This window comes from Eulemur rufifrons, chromosome 2 (genome assembly GCF_041146395.1).
Source record: "Eulemur rufifrons isolate Redbay chromosome 2, OSU_ERuf_1, whole genome shotgun sequence".
Taxonomy (NCBI): Eukaryota; Metazoa; Chordata; class Mammalia; order Primates; family Lemuridae; genus Eulemur; species Eulemur rufifrons.
Window position 1 is genome coordinate 5,877,143 of NC_090984.1, and position 16,485 is coordinate 5,893,627.

At 43.2% G+C, this 16,485-nt stretch overlaps 3 pseudogenes; 1 reads left to right on the forward strand and 2 right to left on the reverse strand.

Moving 5' to 3' along the window:
• Nucleotides 1–1,105: 1,105 nt before the first annotated feature.
• On the reverse strand, nt 1,106–1,909 carry LOC138388270 (olfactory receptor 7A17-like; annotated as a pseudogene).
• Nucleotides 1,910–5,299: 3,390 nt separating this feature from the next.
• LOC138388313 (olfactory receptor 7A17-like) lies at nt 5,300–9,328 on the reverse strand (annotated as a pseudogene).
• A 457-nt stretch (nt 9,329–9,785) lies between these two features.
• Nucleotides 9,786–13,370, forward strand: LOC138399546 (zinc finger protein 333-like; annotated as a pseudogene).
• Nucleotides 13,371–16,485: the final 3,115 nt, after the last annotated feature.

Consider the following 16,485-nt stretch of genomic DNA (forward strand, 5'->3'; position numbering starts at 1 on the left):
AGGGGAGCTTGGAAGAACACGCATGTTTGTACAGGAAAACTTGTGACCCTGAGTCACATGACTGGACAGAAATTCAAACTATCCTGTGAGGAAATCTTTGACATGAAGTTTAAGGAGAGCTCTTAGCACAAGGGAGATTTATGCTAAATGATATTGAACTGGTTCATTCACCACCCATACAGTGATTACAGCAAGACTTAGAAAAAGGGGGTGATGGTTCATTGATAGCAATGGGAGCACTCATACATGTATGCAGAACTGGAAGTTTTCTAGCAGAACTGGAAGATAATTAAATAATAAAACATAGAATTAGCCCACCCACCTTTCACTGCAAAGAACAATCCCTCCTTACACATGAACAGTCTTCCATCCTTCAATGAGTAGATACAAAGAATGAAAAAGAAATATTTTGCATCATCACAAAATGTATTATTTAAAATTTACTACATTTTATTTATATTTGACTCAGACTCTAAGGCCATACTAAAAAAACATTGACTCAAATTTGTCTTGTTATGTAGACGTCCCTTGAAGACATGCAGATGATCAATTTTTGTCAAACTGGTGTGTTAAATGATACATTGTCAGGAAGTACAGTTTAGGGAGTGACATACACAAGAATGATGGACACAAAAATTGGAAAATTGTGGTGTCAGGCTTTTCTTTACTATAAAATTACATAAATGACGTTAGTTGCCAAGTGTAGTCTCTTTTTCCCCCATTGGAGAACATAATATGACACATGACAATTTTTTCAGTAGAAGAAAATGAAAACTTCTCAGCCTATGCATTTAAGAAAAGAATTATTCATAAGAAATACATGTTGCTCCAAAAAATGAATGAAGATTTTTAAGTATTTCTCATCCATGTTTGGGATCACCTTGTAAAAATATAAAAATAGACAAAGAGGAAAACTGTCCAGATATCAAATGGAGCAGAAATCTTAATGAGGTGAATTACTTAATTGTAATCAAAGTCATTTAATTTCCAGGAGATAAAGAAAAGAAACAAGTTCTAAATCCAACCATCTAATCAGATTTTCTTCATTTCTGGCTATGAAGCTTTGACCCTGTTATCACGGGCACTTCTTTAGCCCCAGGAAAATTTATGCTTTAATAATCCCCCTCCCAGGGAATCTTCTCAGAGCCCTGTTTATGCCATTATTCCTCAGGCTGTAGATGAAGGGGTTCAGCATGGGAGTGACCACCGTGTACATCACCGAGGCTGTTGCGCTGGAGTGTGAGTTGTGTGTAGCAGCAGAACTCAAGTACACCCCTAGGCTTGTGCAGTAAAATAGAGAGACAACCGCGAGGTGAGATGCACAGGTGGAAAATGCTTTACACTTCGCCTGAGCTGAGGAGAGTGCACGTGTGGAGGAAACTATCTGAGAGTAAGAGTAAAGGATCCCAGCAAGAGGAAAAACAGCCAGCACCACAGCTGCAATATGTATCACCACGTCATGAACAGAGGTGTCAGAACAGGCAAGGTGGAGTATCTAAGTTCACAGAAAAAGTGACGGATTTCCAAGTTTGTACAGGACAGCCACAGCGCCATTACACTTTGTAACAAGGAATTCAGGCCACTTATGATCCAGGAAGCCAGAACCAGCAGTTCACAGAGCCTGGGGTTCATGATGACCGTGTAGTGCAGGGGATGACAGATGGCCACACACCGGTCATAGGCCATCACCGTCAGGAGGAAGATGTCTAACTCTGCAAAGATTATGGAAAAGTGCATCTGGGTGACACAGCCTGCATAGGATATGACTGCTGTGTGTCTTGATGTTCACCAGCATCTTTGGGACCATGGTAGAGACAAAACAGATGTCTACAAAGGACAGGTTGGAGAGGAAGAAGTACATGGGGGCATGGAGGTGGAAGTCTGAAATTGTGGCCAGGAAAATGAGCATGTTCCCGAGAACCGTGACCAAGTACATGGAAAGGAACAGCCCAAAGAGGATAGGCTGCAATTCTGGTTCCTCTGAAAGTCCCAGAAGAAGAAACTCTGAAATTCTTGTACCATTTCCTAGCTCCATGTTGTGGAGGTAACTACCGGGAAAGAGAAAAATAATGTGACTCATTTTCACTCAAGACGTTAACACTCACATAGTTGAAATGTTACAAAATATTTTTGTAGTTGATAATGAATTTCTATATTTTGTGTATTTAACTTATTTTCTATCTGTTTCCCCAAGAACTGTTTCTTTATTTTTCTTTTTATTTTATTCTTTTTAATTCAGGATATCATGGGGGTACAAACATTTTGTTATATAAAATGCATTTGCCCCACCCAAGCCAGGGCTACAAGCGTGTCCCTACCAGATACAATACGTTCTGGTTCCATTAGTTGTGGGTTTACCCCACTCCCACCCACCCCACCTGACAGGCACCCAGTGAGTATTACCACCATGAGGTCGTATATCTCCAGTTTAATGAGAAATTCTTTCACACATTTGAGTTGTACAGAGTGTCAGCCATATTCCAGGCACTGTTTAGGTAATGAACATAGCTTGCTTACAATTCAGTTTGATGGAGAAAGAATATGAGCTGATCAAGAAATAATCATGTGACATGTTAAATGGTTATAACGTCTTAGAAGACAATGAAAGCAAATATAAAAGAGAGCGGATAGGGAGTACTATTCTTTTGTGTGTGTCTAGGCAAGACCAGCAGACAAGGTGACATTTGAACAGAGACCTCCAGGAAGAGAGGGTGGGACCCCTGAGGATATCTGGGGACAGGTGTGCCCGGCAGAGGGAATGATTAATGCACAAGCCCTGAGGAAGGTGTTTGTTTTGTAAAACCAAGGCTCAGAAAGAAGCATGTGTCACGAGGCAAACAAGCAAGAGTGACAGTGATGAGAGATGGTGTTGGGGGGTGTTGGAGAATGGGATGGCTTCCTCCCTACTGCTGAAACTTTGAGACTCCGAGAGTCCCTCATTCGCGTGTTGCTCAAAGCTCTCTAAATTCACGTAGCCCTCTAAGGATGAAGACAGAGCAGCGAATTCCAGTTGGTAATCTTCTCATGGACATGTTGACTTGGGATTTCATTTTTATAGGACATTTTTGTGCTCTATATTTAACAAAACATAAAAACGCTCCTGAATAAACAGAGAGAAAATAGTCAAATGGGCATGATTGGATAGGAGTGGCAGGGGGAAGATCTGGTATACACACATGGTCTAGGAGAGGTTGGGATGAAGAAATCTTCCTTGGTTCTGCCAGGATTGCAATCCTGGTTAAACACCCTTGATGCTCAGAATAATTAATCAAGAATAAGGAGTGCCAGCCTGAGCAAGAGCGAGACCCCACCTCTACTAAAAATAGAAAGAAATTATATGGACAGCTAAAAATATATATAGAAAAAATTAGTCGGGCATGGTGGCGCGTGCCTGTAGTCCCAGCTACTTGGGAGGCTGAGGCAGGAGGATTGCTTGAGCCCAGGAGTTTGAGGTTGCTGTGAGCTAGGCTGACGCCACGGCACTCACTGTAGCCTGGGCAACAGAGTGAGACTCTGTCTCAAAAAAAAAAAAAAAAAAAAGAATAAGGAGTGGTATCTCTATAGTCTCAAGACACTTTATAGATTGAACATTCTAAGAGAAAAAATGAGCAAAGAAAATAAATCCACAATCCAACAAATGAAATATAGAACAAATTACAACAAAAGTGGGGGTTTTCAAAGAAGCAACAGTAAAAGATTTTTCTAAATGATAGTAAATGCAAAACATTTGAAATCAGAAAAAAACAGGTTTGGCATCTCATATCTACCATGTACCAGCTGTTTTAACTTGGAAAGTCAACAAAACCACTCTAAATGATGTATATTATTTTGTTTTTATGGATACATAATATTTGTAAATATTAAAGGGGTACATGTGATATTTTGATATAAGTATACAATGTGTAATGATCATATCTGGATAATGAGGATATTTATCACCTCAAACATTTATCATTTATTTGTGTTGGAAACATTTCATATCTTCTCTTCATGCTCTGTTGAAATATACACTAAATTATTGTTAACTATACTTTCCCTATTGTGCTCTGAAACAATCTTATTCCTATTAATGGTATTTTTGTAGTAATTAACCAACCTGTCTCCATCCTTCTGTCCCCACTACACTTTCCAGCCTCTTGTAACCACCATTCTATTCACTACCTCCATGATATCAGCTTTATTAGCTTTCACATATGAGTGAGAACATGTGACATTTTTCTTTGTGTCTGGCTTGTTTCACTCAACATAGACACTTCCAGTTTCATCCCTGTTGCTACAAATGACAGAATCTCTAAATATTAATATTGTTTCCTCTATAGTGGTACAGCAGTATCCATCTTCCTGAGGTGGTCAACAGACTAAATTAAAATTTTAAAGCAATTTCCAATAGTTCTTCTTAGTAAATGAATGGTTATCATTGGTGATGAGACAGAGTTCATCTTTTTCCTTCTCCGTCTCAAACAGTTCCATTCCTTTCTCACCTCTCGGTTCCCATTTCTACAGCGTCCTTTCAGTTCCTTGTCTTCTGTCCTAGCCTTCCCGCTGGCAGCCCTCTATTCTAACATTGTCATTGAACCAGAGAAATCCATGTTTTAAAGCAGATCATTTAATGTCCCCCTTAATGCCCTCCCCATCCTGCGATTCCTCAGTGGAGAATGAAGCTGAAATCCTACATCTTCAGATACAAGGTTCCACTCTCTGTGAAGACTTTCCCACTGCCGCCCACATTAACCTCCCCCAAATCGAACTTGTCTTTCAGCTTTAACCAGAAACCAGTATATGAGACAGATAGGAATTTCCAACTTGTTTCTGACCATAGTTTTGAATAACGTCAGGAGAGAAGGAAAATGACAGAGGACAAAAGAGTTGGATATCGGAGAGCAGAAAGCATTAAGAGAGAATGGCATGAATTCAATAAAGAAATTCAGATCAAACAGACTGAAACTCCAGGACATAAATAAAGGTGCAAAGTCTGCTTCAATGATCTGACAATTGAATCACAATTTATTTTATTTATTTTTTATTTCAGCATATTATGGGGGTACAAATGTTTAGGTTACGTATATTGCCCTTGCCCATCCCCCGAGTCAGAGCTTCAAGTGTGCACATGCCCCAGCTGGTGAGCATCACACTCATTGTGTATATATATATACCCATCCCCTCCTACCGCCTCTCATCTGCCCTGCAACTGATGAATGTTATTCCTATATGTGCACTTAGGTGTTGTTGAATCACAATTTCTGGCTCTGAGATGAAGAGCTCTGAAATCACATGCAAAACTTGAACAATGGCCCTTTCATTACACCCCACTGAGGAATCTTCTCAGAGCCCTCCTTATGTCTGTCTTCCGCAGACTGTAGACGAAGAGGTTCAGCATGGAAGTGACCACCGTGTACACCACCAAGGCTATTGCACGGGAGCACGAATTCTGGGTAGCAGCAGAGCCGAGGTACACCCCGAGGCTTGTGCAGGAAAATAAGGAGACAACTGAGAGGTGAGATGCACAGGTTGAAAATGCTTTACACTTCCCCTGAGCCGAGGAGATTGCACGTGTGGAGCAAACTATTCTGCAGTAAGAAAGAATAAAGAGTCCCAGCCAGGGAACCACCACCAGCACCACAGACATCAGATACATCACCATGTCATTAAAGAAGGTTTCAGAACAGGCAAGGTGGACACCTGATTAAGTTCACAGAAAAAGCGAGGATTTCCAAGTGTCTACAAAAGGACAGTGACAACACCACTAAGCTTTGTAACAAGGAATTCAGGTCACTCAAGATCCAGGGCACCACAACCAGCAGCCCACAGAGCCTGGGGTTCATGATGACCGTGTACTGCAGTGGGTGACAGATGGCCACAAACCGGTCATAGGCCATCATGATCAGCATAAAGATATCCAACCCTGCAAAGAGTATGAAAAAGTCCATCTGGGTGATGCAGCCTGCGTAGGATATGACTTTGCTCTGTGTCTGCACATTCACCAGCATCTTTGGGACAGTGGTGGAACCAAAACAGATGTCTGCAAAGGACAGGTTGGAGAGGAAGAAGTACATGGGGCTGTGCAGGTGGGAGTCTGAGACTGAGGCCAGGATGATGAGCAGGTTCCCAAGCACAGTGATCAGGTGCATGGACAGGAACAGCCCAAAGAGGACGGGCTGCAGTTCTGGGTCCTCTGAAAATCCCAGAAGAAGAAATTCTGAAATTCATGTGTCATTGTCTCCTTCCATCTTGTTGACATGACTGATAGGAAGAGAATGAGAACATGACACAGGCATGCATTACAAACCTATCAGAACTCCCATATCACTCTCAGCCTTTCCTTGAGGGCATGTATTCTAAAGTTTTAATTAGAAAATGCTTCATGCATTTAAAGAATACAAAGTGAATTTTGACATGTGCTAGGCATTTCCTAGAGTAGATGGTGCTAGAAAACAAAAGTCCCTGCAATCTAATGTCAGAGAAAAGGAAAAGCACATGAAAGAAATATCACATACTATGTCAGATGGTGACAAATCCTATGAAGAACAAGAAAGAAGGTAACAAGGAAACTGTGAGTGGTGGTGTTATTGAGCAGGGACCACAGGGACAGGGTGTGAGGCACCATGTTCCCTGCAGAAGGAAGTCGTGTGTGCGAGGAAGAAGAAATGACCAGTGAAAGGCCCTGAAGAATGTGCTTCTTTCAGATGTTCAAGGCCAACAAGGAAGCCAGTGTGGCAGGGGAAAGAATAAGAGGAGAGTGATGAGAGAAGGTGTCAGAGGATGTTGAGGAAGCAGGTGGTCCTATAGCTAATGAAACGTGCAGACACAAGAAGCCCCTCTATCCAGATGTTGTTGCATTTGCACTTCATTAATTTAGTTGCAAAAGTGTCCCATGGATTGAAATGCGTCCCCTGTATGTTCCCTGCTGTAGCCTTGAGTTCTGGCCTTTATATAATATTGTAAGTTTCCTTTCACAATATACTGAGCCAAGGTTTCCATTTTCTGAAACCTGCTCTCACCCTAACAGTATGCACACACACACACACACACACACACAAGTACACAGACCATATGCACACACGCAGTATAGTGTGACCTCCTCAGGCTGTGTTCCGCCCATGTTCTTCTCACCTCAGTCAAACTGGGCTCCATATCTGCATCCGGAAATGAATGGATTCCAGGCAAGTGGTCAATATCACATTATGTCTCCTGGACTAAATACAGAAATGATACCCAGAAATTCCAGTTTGAAAATCTCCCAGACACATGTAACCCTAAGACTCCATTTTCGTAGGGCCAGTTTCTGCCTTGCAATTAAAGAAATATATATATATTTCTAAATCTGTCCAATAAACAGAGAAAGAGGAATTAATTTGACCTGAAAGGGGAAAAAGATCTAATAAGCTAAGGGGATCCCTGAGAGACAATAAGGAAGAAAAAACTTCCTAGTTTTGGAGAATTCCCAGCTCCTTGGTATCCCCTTGATGCTCAGCAAAAATAATGAAATACAAGGAAAAATCTACAAAGTGACAAACACAAGACAAGTGTCTTGTCTGCGTCAAGACACTTACAGATAGAGAACAACAATGGAAAAAATGGGCATATAGTACAAATCAATAATGTAAAAAAGGAAATATACAAGGAACTGCTAAGTTTGGACACTTTTAGGTGAAACAGTAGAGGGGTTTTTATTTTTTTCTGCCTACTGTAAGTTTATTGGACATACTGATTTTTTTTTTTTTTTAGACAGGGTCTCACTCTGTCACCCAGGCTAGAGTGCAGTGGTGTCATCATAGCTCACTGTAACCTCAAATTCCTGGGCTTAAGCGATCCTCCTGCTTCAGCCTCCCGAGTAGCTGGAAGTACAGGCACTCACCACAATGTTTGGCTAATGTTTAAAACTTTTTTGTAGAGATGGGGTCCTGCTATGTTGCTCGGGCTGGTCAATTGGTTTTTGTATTTTATATGGTCTGCTAGCAGATGAGGCAGCCCCTTTCTCATATTTCTTGAGTGGCATTTTTGCTTCCGTTATTTTTGATCTTTACATTTTTATTTCTTTTTTTTTTTGACAAATCCAATGGTCACACTCTAGTCCTGGTTCTGGTCTTCATCTCACATGCAAAGGCTTCCCTAGACCACACTCTCTAAAATCCTGCGCACACCGTGATAATCCTCTCCTTCTGCCCAGAATAAACTCCTGTGTATGATTCATCCCTGAGGGCGTTACATCACACACACACTGATTGCACTGTATTGTGCTCACCATTGTATGAAAGATCCAGACAAGCAGGACTTTCACCTGCTTTGATTACATTTTTATTTTTTAAATTTCCACGTACTAATGTGGTACCAATGGTTTAGGTTACATCGATCACTTTTGTAATGCGTAAGTTCCAGCTATAGGTGTGCCCATCACCCAAATAACACACACATTAAAAACCAGACAAAAAGGTAAATAAAAAGATGTCTACATCTGACACCATGGTCAGTTAAACAAACAAGCACAGGAACAAGCCTTCCCAAGTATCGCTCCCAAACAAACACTTGTCACTGTTGGAGAACATGGGTGGTGGCTGGTCCAGCCTTGGGCTGCCTTGGGCCACCTTGGGCCACGCTCTCTCTGTTCTGGCTCTGAGCACTCACCTTTGGGCTTCTGAGCCACAGCTCCAGACAAGCTCAGCAGAAAGCAGAGTCCTGGAACCGAAGGGAAGCAGAAGGCAGAGACATGAAACAACCAAGGAAAAATACCAGGAAATTTCCCAAGGGCTGTGTATTGGTTGAGTTTGAAAATGACGATTGAATTTACTATAAATGGACTGGGTTTTAAATGAGCTTTTAAAAAATGAGGTTCAAAGCCACATTTCCCAAGAAGTGGGGAAAAGCTAATTCTAGAAGACAGATAACATTTTAGTTTTAGCGGCAAGATGTTTGTTTTCTTCCAATTTGCCTTCTAGGAAGAGTAATAAACTTTGTTTCTTCAAAATGTCATCCACTCCTGAGTTTGGAATGACAGGAAGTCATTCTTAGATTCAGGCTGCATGTCGCTCTGCAGGATGTCTTTGGTGAGCCTGCGGGCTGGGCTCTTGCTTTGGTTGTGGGCCAGGTTTAAGTACTGAGGGGAAAGTCTCCATCAGGAGGGAGAGGTGAGGGTGCAGGGGGACCAGGGGTGACCAAGGAGTCACTCGCCTGTCTGTCCTCGGCCAGAGGGAGGATGCCTGGTGTGGGGGCAGGGGGGCAGTTGAGATTTGAAGGCAGGTGGGAAGGACGTTTCCTTTTTAGGCAGAATCACAGGGTGGTACTGGGTCATCTGTTCCCTACTTGTGGTGAGTTCTGGGGTGATGCCAGCCATGTGGGGTAGGGGGCGGAGGAAGGGGCCGGCAGCTGGGGAGGAAGAGTTGTCCCAAGGCTGAGACAGGGGAACGGTGGGTGCCACGGGAGCTCTGGAGTCTCCTGGTGACATGAGACTGCAGCTCTTGGAATATGGATATGGAGGGATGCGTGTGTGTGTGTGTGTGTGTGTGTGTCTTTCTCTTTGTGTGTCTGGCTGTGTGTGTTTGTGTGCTGGTCTGTGTGTATGTCTGTGTGTGCATGTGTGTGCGTGGTGTGTCTGTGTGTGCATGTCTGTGTGTACATGTGTGTGTACAAGTGTAAGAGCATGTGTTTGCGTCTCTGCATGTGTGTTCCACCATAACCGTGTGTGGGTGCACACACGTGGTCACTCACAGGGCGGGCAGCCTCTGGGCCTGTGAGTGGCTCCCTGGGCTGGGCACTGACCCTCGCACCTCTTCTCTTCTCCACTAGCTCTGCCTGCAGCGGGCCCCGCCTGGCTCCAGGAGGACAGAGCACAGGAAGAAGCCGTGGCTCCTAGGGTTGCTGACCACCTGTTCACAGGTAAGTAAAAAACCCTTCTGCTGTGCCCAAAGGCTGGACTTGCTGCCTTCCCGTGACCTGCCTGGACTCTCTTGACCCTCTGGGCCTCTTGCAGCCAGTGGGAAGCAGCCTGGACGACAATCCCACCCCCTCATTCAGACCCCTCCCCAGGCTGTTGAGAGCTAGGAGGGAAAACAAAGCAAGAATGTGAGCTGTCCTTCTTTCGTGGTCTTCACGGTCTTGCTGAGCAAAGAGTTCAGTCATTTGCCAGATAATTCTCTCCTGCCTGCAATGTGCTCAGGTCTGCTGGACCCTGGAGCGAGAGGGGTATAAATCTGCAAGGACTTCCTGACTGGTTGTCAGCAGATAAGTCCTTTCGTGAAGTGGAAGCCTTTTGACGTTAGTTATAGCCTCTTGCTGCCGTCACTCAGGGAGCGGAGACTAGAGAGAGAAGAGTTCTCTTTCTGAAGCCTGAGCCAGGGGGCAGATTCTGGAGGACCTCAGAAGCCTGTCTGAAAATGCTCTGCACGGGTCCTCCCTTCCCCAGGCCTGCTGGTCTCCAGCGTCCTCTTGAGTCTTGGTGGTGGTGGTGCCTGGCTGAGCCGGGATGGGTGTGTGTTTTGGGAACCAGTCACCTTCGCAAATGTGGCTGTGGTGTTCACCCCAGAAGAATGGGTGTTCCTGGACTCTGCTCAGAGGAGCCTGCACAGAGACGGGATGCGGGAGAACTACAGGAACCTGGCCTCCGTGGGTAGGGCTGGCCTCGTCGCTGCATCCACACACTCATACAGCAGCCATGGGTCCCAGAAACTGTGCAGGTTTGGGAAGCCAAGGGGTGGAAAGACAGATAAGTCCCACACTCACGATGCCTGCAGTCTGGTGGCCTTTCCATGGAAATGAAGATCTGTCTGCCGCACTCTGTCCATGGTTAAAAGCATCTGGGCTTCTCAAATATATTCCTGAGGTAGGCCCTGGCCTTTTGGGACTAGGGAGGCCTAATACCCTCTGGGACTCAGTGAGGGAACTTGTATTTAGTTCCTTAGTGAAATAGCTTTGCTGTCTCCATCAGAATTCAGGCAGGCTCATTTTGCTACTCCCGTCTCCAGAGCCCCTAAAGACTTTAGAATATCGGCCCCAGTGTCATGGCGGCATGAAGTCCACCCACACTGTGCATCTTTTCCTACAAGCAGGAGATCAATTCTGCAAACCCTGTACATTGTCCCATTTGGAGCAAAGAGAAGAGCTGTGGACCAAGGAGAGAAGAGATATCTCAGATACGTGTCCGGGTGAGTACCAGGTGGATCAGGTGAGCACCAGCTCTGGTCAGTGAGAAGAGCATTAGATTGGGAAATTATCAATCAGGGAAACATTTTCAATGCCCTTGACTGAGAAGTCTGGTTGAACGCCCTTAGTCAATTCGATCTTCTTTCCTCTTTCCCTTTCCTTTTAATCTCTTATATTTTACTCTGATTGCATAGAAAGATTTGTCCTACCTCCTCTTCATCTTTAAATTTCCACGTGTATATTTTATCCACTTCCTCCCCACTGTACATTCTTGCAAATGATTTTACTTTATATTAGTCACAATCTTCATAGAATCCTTTCTCAGTAAATTATGTGCTATTTTCACCCTTCATTCCTATAATTACATAATGCCTCACATAGCCAAATGCCTTAAAATTTTCCTTCCCTCTTTGATACGTTCCTACACTTTGCAATTTTTTCCCCATATTTAGGATAAATATTTAAAAAGAAATAATTTGTATGTGCCTTGCTTACTTTTTTAGTCACCTTGGTCCCACAGTTTCTTTCTCTGTGTCCTTAATTATTTCCCCTAACTCATTTCAGAACCTCAGCTTCAACCCAGAGAGTCAATTCCTGGTGAAGATATTTTTGTGGAGATTCGGTCCTTTGGCATGAAAAGGGTAAGGTTCACCAGGGATTATTCTTGGTCCTCCATGGTATGAAGAGTCTGGGGTGCTGTAGGTTAGACAAGCAACACAATAGCTGACATTTGAGGCAATTGGTGCCTGCCCGGGAGAAGCAATTTCTTGGGAGAGAGTTGGTGAATCATGAATTGGCAGAAAATTCTAAATGTAGATCAAGACTTGTGTTTTCATAGAGTTCCCATAAGTAACTATTTTCACAAATGTGACACAGATACTTAGTGTTTAAAACTTAATTTAGTCTTAAACAATTCAGAAAAACTCTGCATCTAAAAAGCCCATGAAAGTAATGAAAAGATGGCTCTTTGTACCAGAGCATCCACCCTGTTCCATTCTCTGGGGTAGAAATGGTACAGATTCACTAAAATGGTAAAAGTGGTAGATATAGAAATGTCTGTCTCTTACATTCAGTTCGCATGGGGAAGAATATCTGTGAATGCAATAAAGTCTTTGGTCTTCACATTTTCCTTAATTGATGGGAGCAACCTCAGCCTGGAGAAAAACTGTAGATATAATGAACCTGAGAAATGTTTTAACAGCATCAAACTACTTTTCCAGCACCAGAGACTTCATGTGGGAGAGGCCCCCTATGAATGTCAAGAGAGTGGAAATTCCTTCTTCCAGAGCACTCACTTAATCATGCCTGAGAAAATCCATAATGGGAATAAAACCTATGCATGTAACCAATGTGAAAAATCCTTCAGATACAGCTCTGACCTCATCAGGCAAGAGAAGACTCATAGCACAGAGAAGTGCTTTGAATGTCAAGAATGTGGGCAAGCCTTCAAGTATTCCTCAAACCTGCGGCAACACTTGAGAACCCATACTGGAGAGAAGCCCTTCAAATGTAGCCAGTGTGGGAAAACCTTCATGAGGAACTTTAACCTGATTTTGCACCAGAGAAATCACACAGGAGAGAGGCCCTGTGAGTGTAAGGATTGCAGAAAGGCGTTCAATCAGCCATCATCCCTCAGGAGCCATGTGAGAACTCACATGGGAGAGAAGCCCTTCAAGTGCAGCCAGTGTGGGAAAGCCTTCAGGGAACACTCGTCACTGAAGACTCACCTGCGTACCCATACCAAAAAGAAACCGTATGAATGCCACCAGTGAGGCAAGCCCTTCTGGACAACCACTCACCTGAATGTGCATAAGAGGATACACACAGGGGAGAAACTGTACGAGTGTGGGACTTGTGGTCAGGTCTTGAGTCGTCTCTCAACCCTGAAGAGTCACATGCGAACTCACACTGGAGAGAAGCCCTACGCATGCCAGGAATGCAGGCAAGCCTTTAGCGAGCCCTCCTCCCTCAGAAAACATGCGAGGACTCACAGTGGCCAGAAGCCATATGCGTGCCAGGAATGTGGGCAAACATTTGGTCAGTCTTCACACCTCATCATGCACGTGAGAACACACACTGCGGGGAGACTCAATCAGTGTAATCAGTGTGATAAAGCCTTCAGACACAGCTCCTCACTCACTGTGCACAAAAGGACCCACATGGGGAGAGAGAACATTAGGAATGGTGGCCTGCCTTTATCAGTGTCTGATTCCTATGGTGGTCCCCTTGCTAATTAACTTCCAGTTTGTAGAAATATAAACATTTGGGGCTACCACTGTTCCTCATAATGCTCCTTTAGCAGCATCCTATGTTTTGATGTATAATGTTTTCATTTTGGTTTAATCCTAAGTATTGTCTTAACTTTGATTATCACTTTTTCTTTGACCCATGCATTATTTGGAATTAGATTTTTCAATATCAGTACGTGGATATATTTTCAGAGAGGTATAATGACATAGTGAAATGCATACATTTAAGCATACTGTTGGATGAATTGGACAGATGTATACATATATGTAACCAATACCCCATTCCAGATATAGAATGTTTCTGTCATTCTGGAAGGTTCCTGCATGTTATATGGCTGTTTCTTAGTTGCCTTTCTGTTTTTGGTTTCTAATTTAATTACATGGTGAGCAGAATATGTAGCCCTTGTGTTATTGGATCTTAGGTATTTGTTGACTTTGCTGTTAGGTCTGCTGTGGCTTATCCTGCTAGTTACCAACCAAATTGCCTCTTCTCCCTTAGAACAGAACCTGGGTTTTTTGTTCAGGTTGGTAATGTGGACTATTCAAACACCTCCATCTCCCACCCCTTCTTGTAGCAAGGGCAGGAGGCCATGTTCTCCAGTCCTGGCAAGCCTAAATATGGGAATTCCCTGGGTGTGCCTCCACGGAAAGACGCTGCACAGAAATAGATTCATTTAGCCAGATCTCTTCTTGCCTTTTCAACAAGCAGACATGATGTGCAAAGCCAGAGAAACCATCCTGTGGCCAGGAGAGTAAAAGCCACAGGCTAAGGAGGGTGTGGCCAGAAATCACAACCATCCTGGTTCCCTAACCTAAAAAATAGTTAGAATATATTTGTAGAGTTGGCATCTTTGTGTAACTGCACCAGCCCTGGACTATTTACTTCTGGACGTCCCGTTATATGAAAAAAACGCATTTCTTATTGGTACTAGACCTTATTTTTGGGAGGGGGTGGGTTTATTTCAGCCAAATGCAATCCCTGATGCACTTAGCATATGCCAATTTTTAATAAATGCTTTGTGGGTGGTTGAAATCAGGGTATGGTATGTCCACTAGGTCAAGTATATTGTTTGTGTTTACACACCATCGACCCATTTATAACTATTGATCTCTGACATATCATTATTGAGAGAGAGAGATATTAAACTTTCCCATCATGACTGGATTGTCAAATGAAGAGATTTTGACACTGGATACATTTCCAGCACATTGGTACTTTATTCTTTTAAAGTAACCATCTTTTCCCTAATGATGAGCCTTCAACCATTCATCACAGTGATAGCAAATACTTACTTAGAGCTTACTGTTAACAGATAGTAGCCACTGCCTAAAGCTTAGCATCCTTTAATTTCATCATCGCAGTGACACTTTGTGGTAGGTACTGTTGTCATCCCCAATTCACAGACGAGGAAGCTGAAGCAAGTTAAGTTGAGTTATTCCGGGTCACCCGAGTGGCAAGTGGCTCTCTCCACAATGCTGTCAAAAAGATGAAAAATGGCAAATGTTGGCAAGGATGTGGAGAAAAGGGAAACTTTGTATACTGTTGATGAGAATGTAATTAGCCCAGCTATTGTGGAAAATGGTATGGAAGTTCCACAAAATCTTAAAATGTGGCATTGACTTTGAAATTAAGCAGCAAGAAAGCAGCTGAAAGGGGGTAAGGAAAGTGCTACTAGAGGTTAGGCAAAGGTTCTGTGGTGGGGAAGCCGTTGGTAAGAATGCTGTCGATGGTAACTTGGGAGAGAGAATGTGTACTTAATGAACTTGAGGAGGGCGGCTTTCTCCCGTCTCCGCTTTGCCCCCAGTGTTTGTCATGAGCACCTGGTGTTGTCCAAGGAAAAAAACCTGTGAGAGGGTGAGAACTCCCCTTACATCTGAGCCTCAGATTTCTTCCCCTTCATACCAGCCCACACTTGGATTTTAGTAGTTTGTTAAAAATTTTAGCAGAAATTTTACGTCTCGTCTAGTGGCTCTGCTTCAGGGGAGCCGCTACAGCTTTTCTCTTAGATTCCAGGCTAGTAGGTTGTGTGCAACCTCAGCTCACCGATGGGTTTAAGAAAGGTTATGTTTTTGTCAATTATTCAGCTTTTTCCTGTTGCGAGATGATAGCAATGCCTAGTAGGTTTCTACATCCAAGAAACCACACTTCCTAAATCACGCTGCTTTCCTCCCTATATCACACTGCTTTTTGGAATTGTTGACTGGACTTTATCTTCATCTTTTCTGTAAGTTCTCTGAGATCAGAGAGTTGAAGTTGTTCAATCTGACTTCCTTTAAGCCTAGCACTGTGCTGGGAAGAAAACAAGCACATTGTACGGCAAGCATGAGGGGTGTTCTAAAATAACAGAGAGATAACTCCACCCTTAGGAACATTAATAAAGTTACTTAAACAACTAATATGAGATACTTTACCAATTCACTATCTTGCCTGTCTGTGTACAATTAACCAGTTACATGTACTTGTAGACACAAGAATCCTGGGTGCTCAAGGGTTCACTTTTGTAAATTACCACTGAGGCTAAAAGAAAGGGACAAAAGAAAGCCTCCTGTCTCACTGGGGTATGGCATAGTACAAGTTGCTAATTTATGGTCCTTTGATGGGCAAGAAACTATGCTGAGGTCACTTATCTAAAATAGGCCCAGATTTAAATGGAGAATTCTTCCCTAGTCTAAATGGAATATATTTTAATTCAAAGTCAGGTAGGGGTCACATAAGTAAAAGCTACCTACAGCCTTACATCAACAATATTAGTAATAACGGTAAGAACTGTACTCAGAGTACTTTCAGGTATCGATGATGAGAAGCATGTGCTGGGCACTGAAGTAAACGCTGTACACACACGCAGACACACACACACACATAATCTCACACACAGCAACCCTTGGTGGATATCTTTTGATCTGCCTTTTCATATCAGAAAACATATTTGGTGATCAATAATGTCCCCAAGGTCCACATCTAGCAAGTGGGAAGTCAGGAATTGAACCCAGGTTTCTAGGAGTCTAAATCTAACCCTTTTCTCTTTATCACCCACCTATGGCTCATCTTCATTCAAGGAAAAGTTTACCCAATAAAAGCTGTCTTTCTTCCCTCTGCCCATAC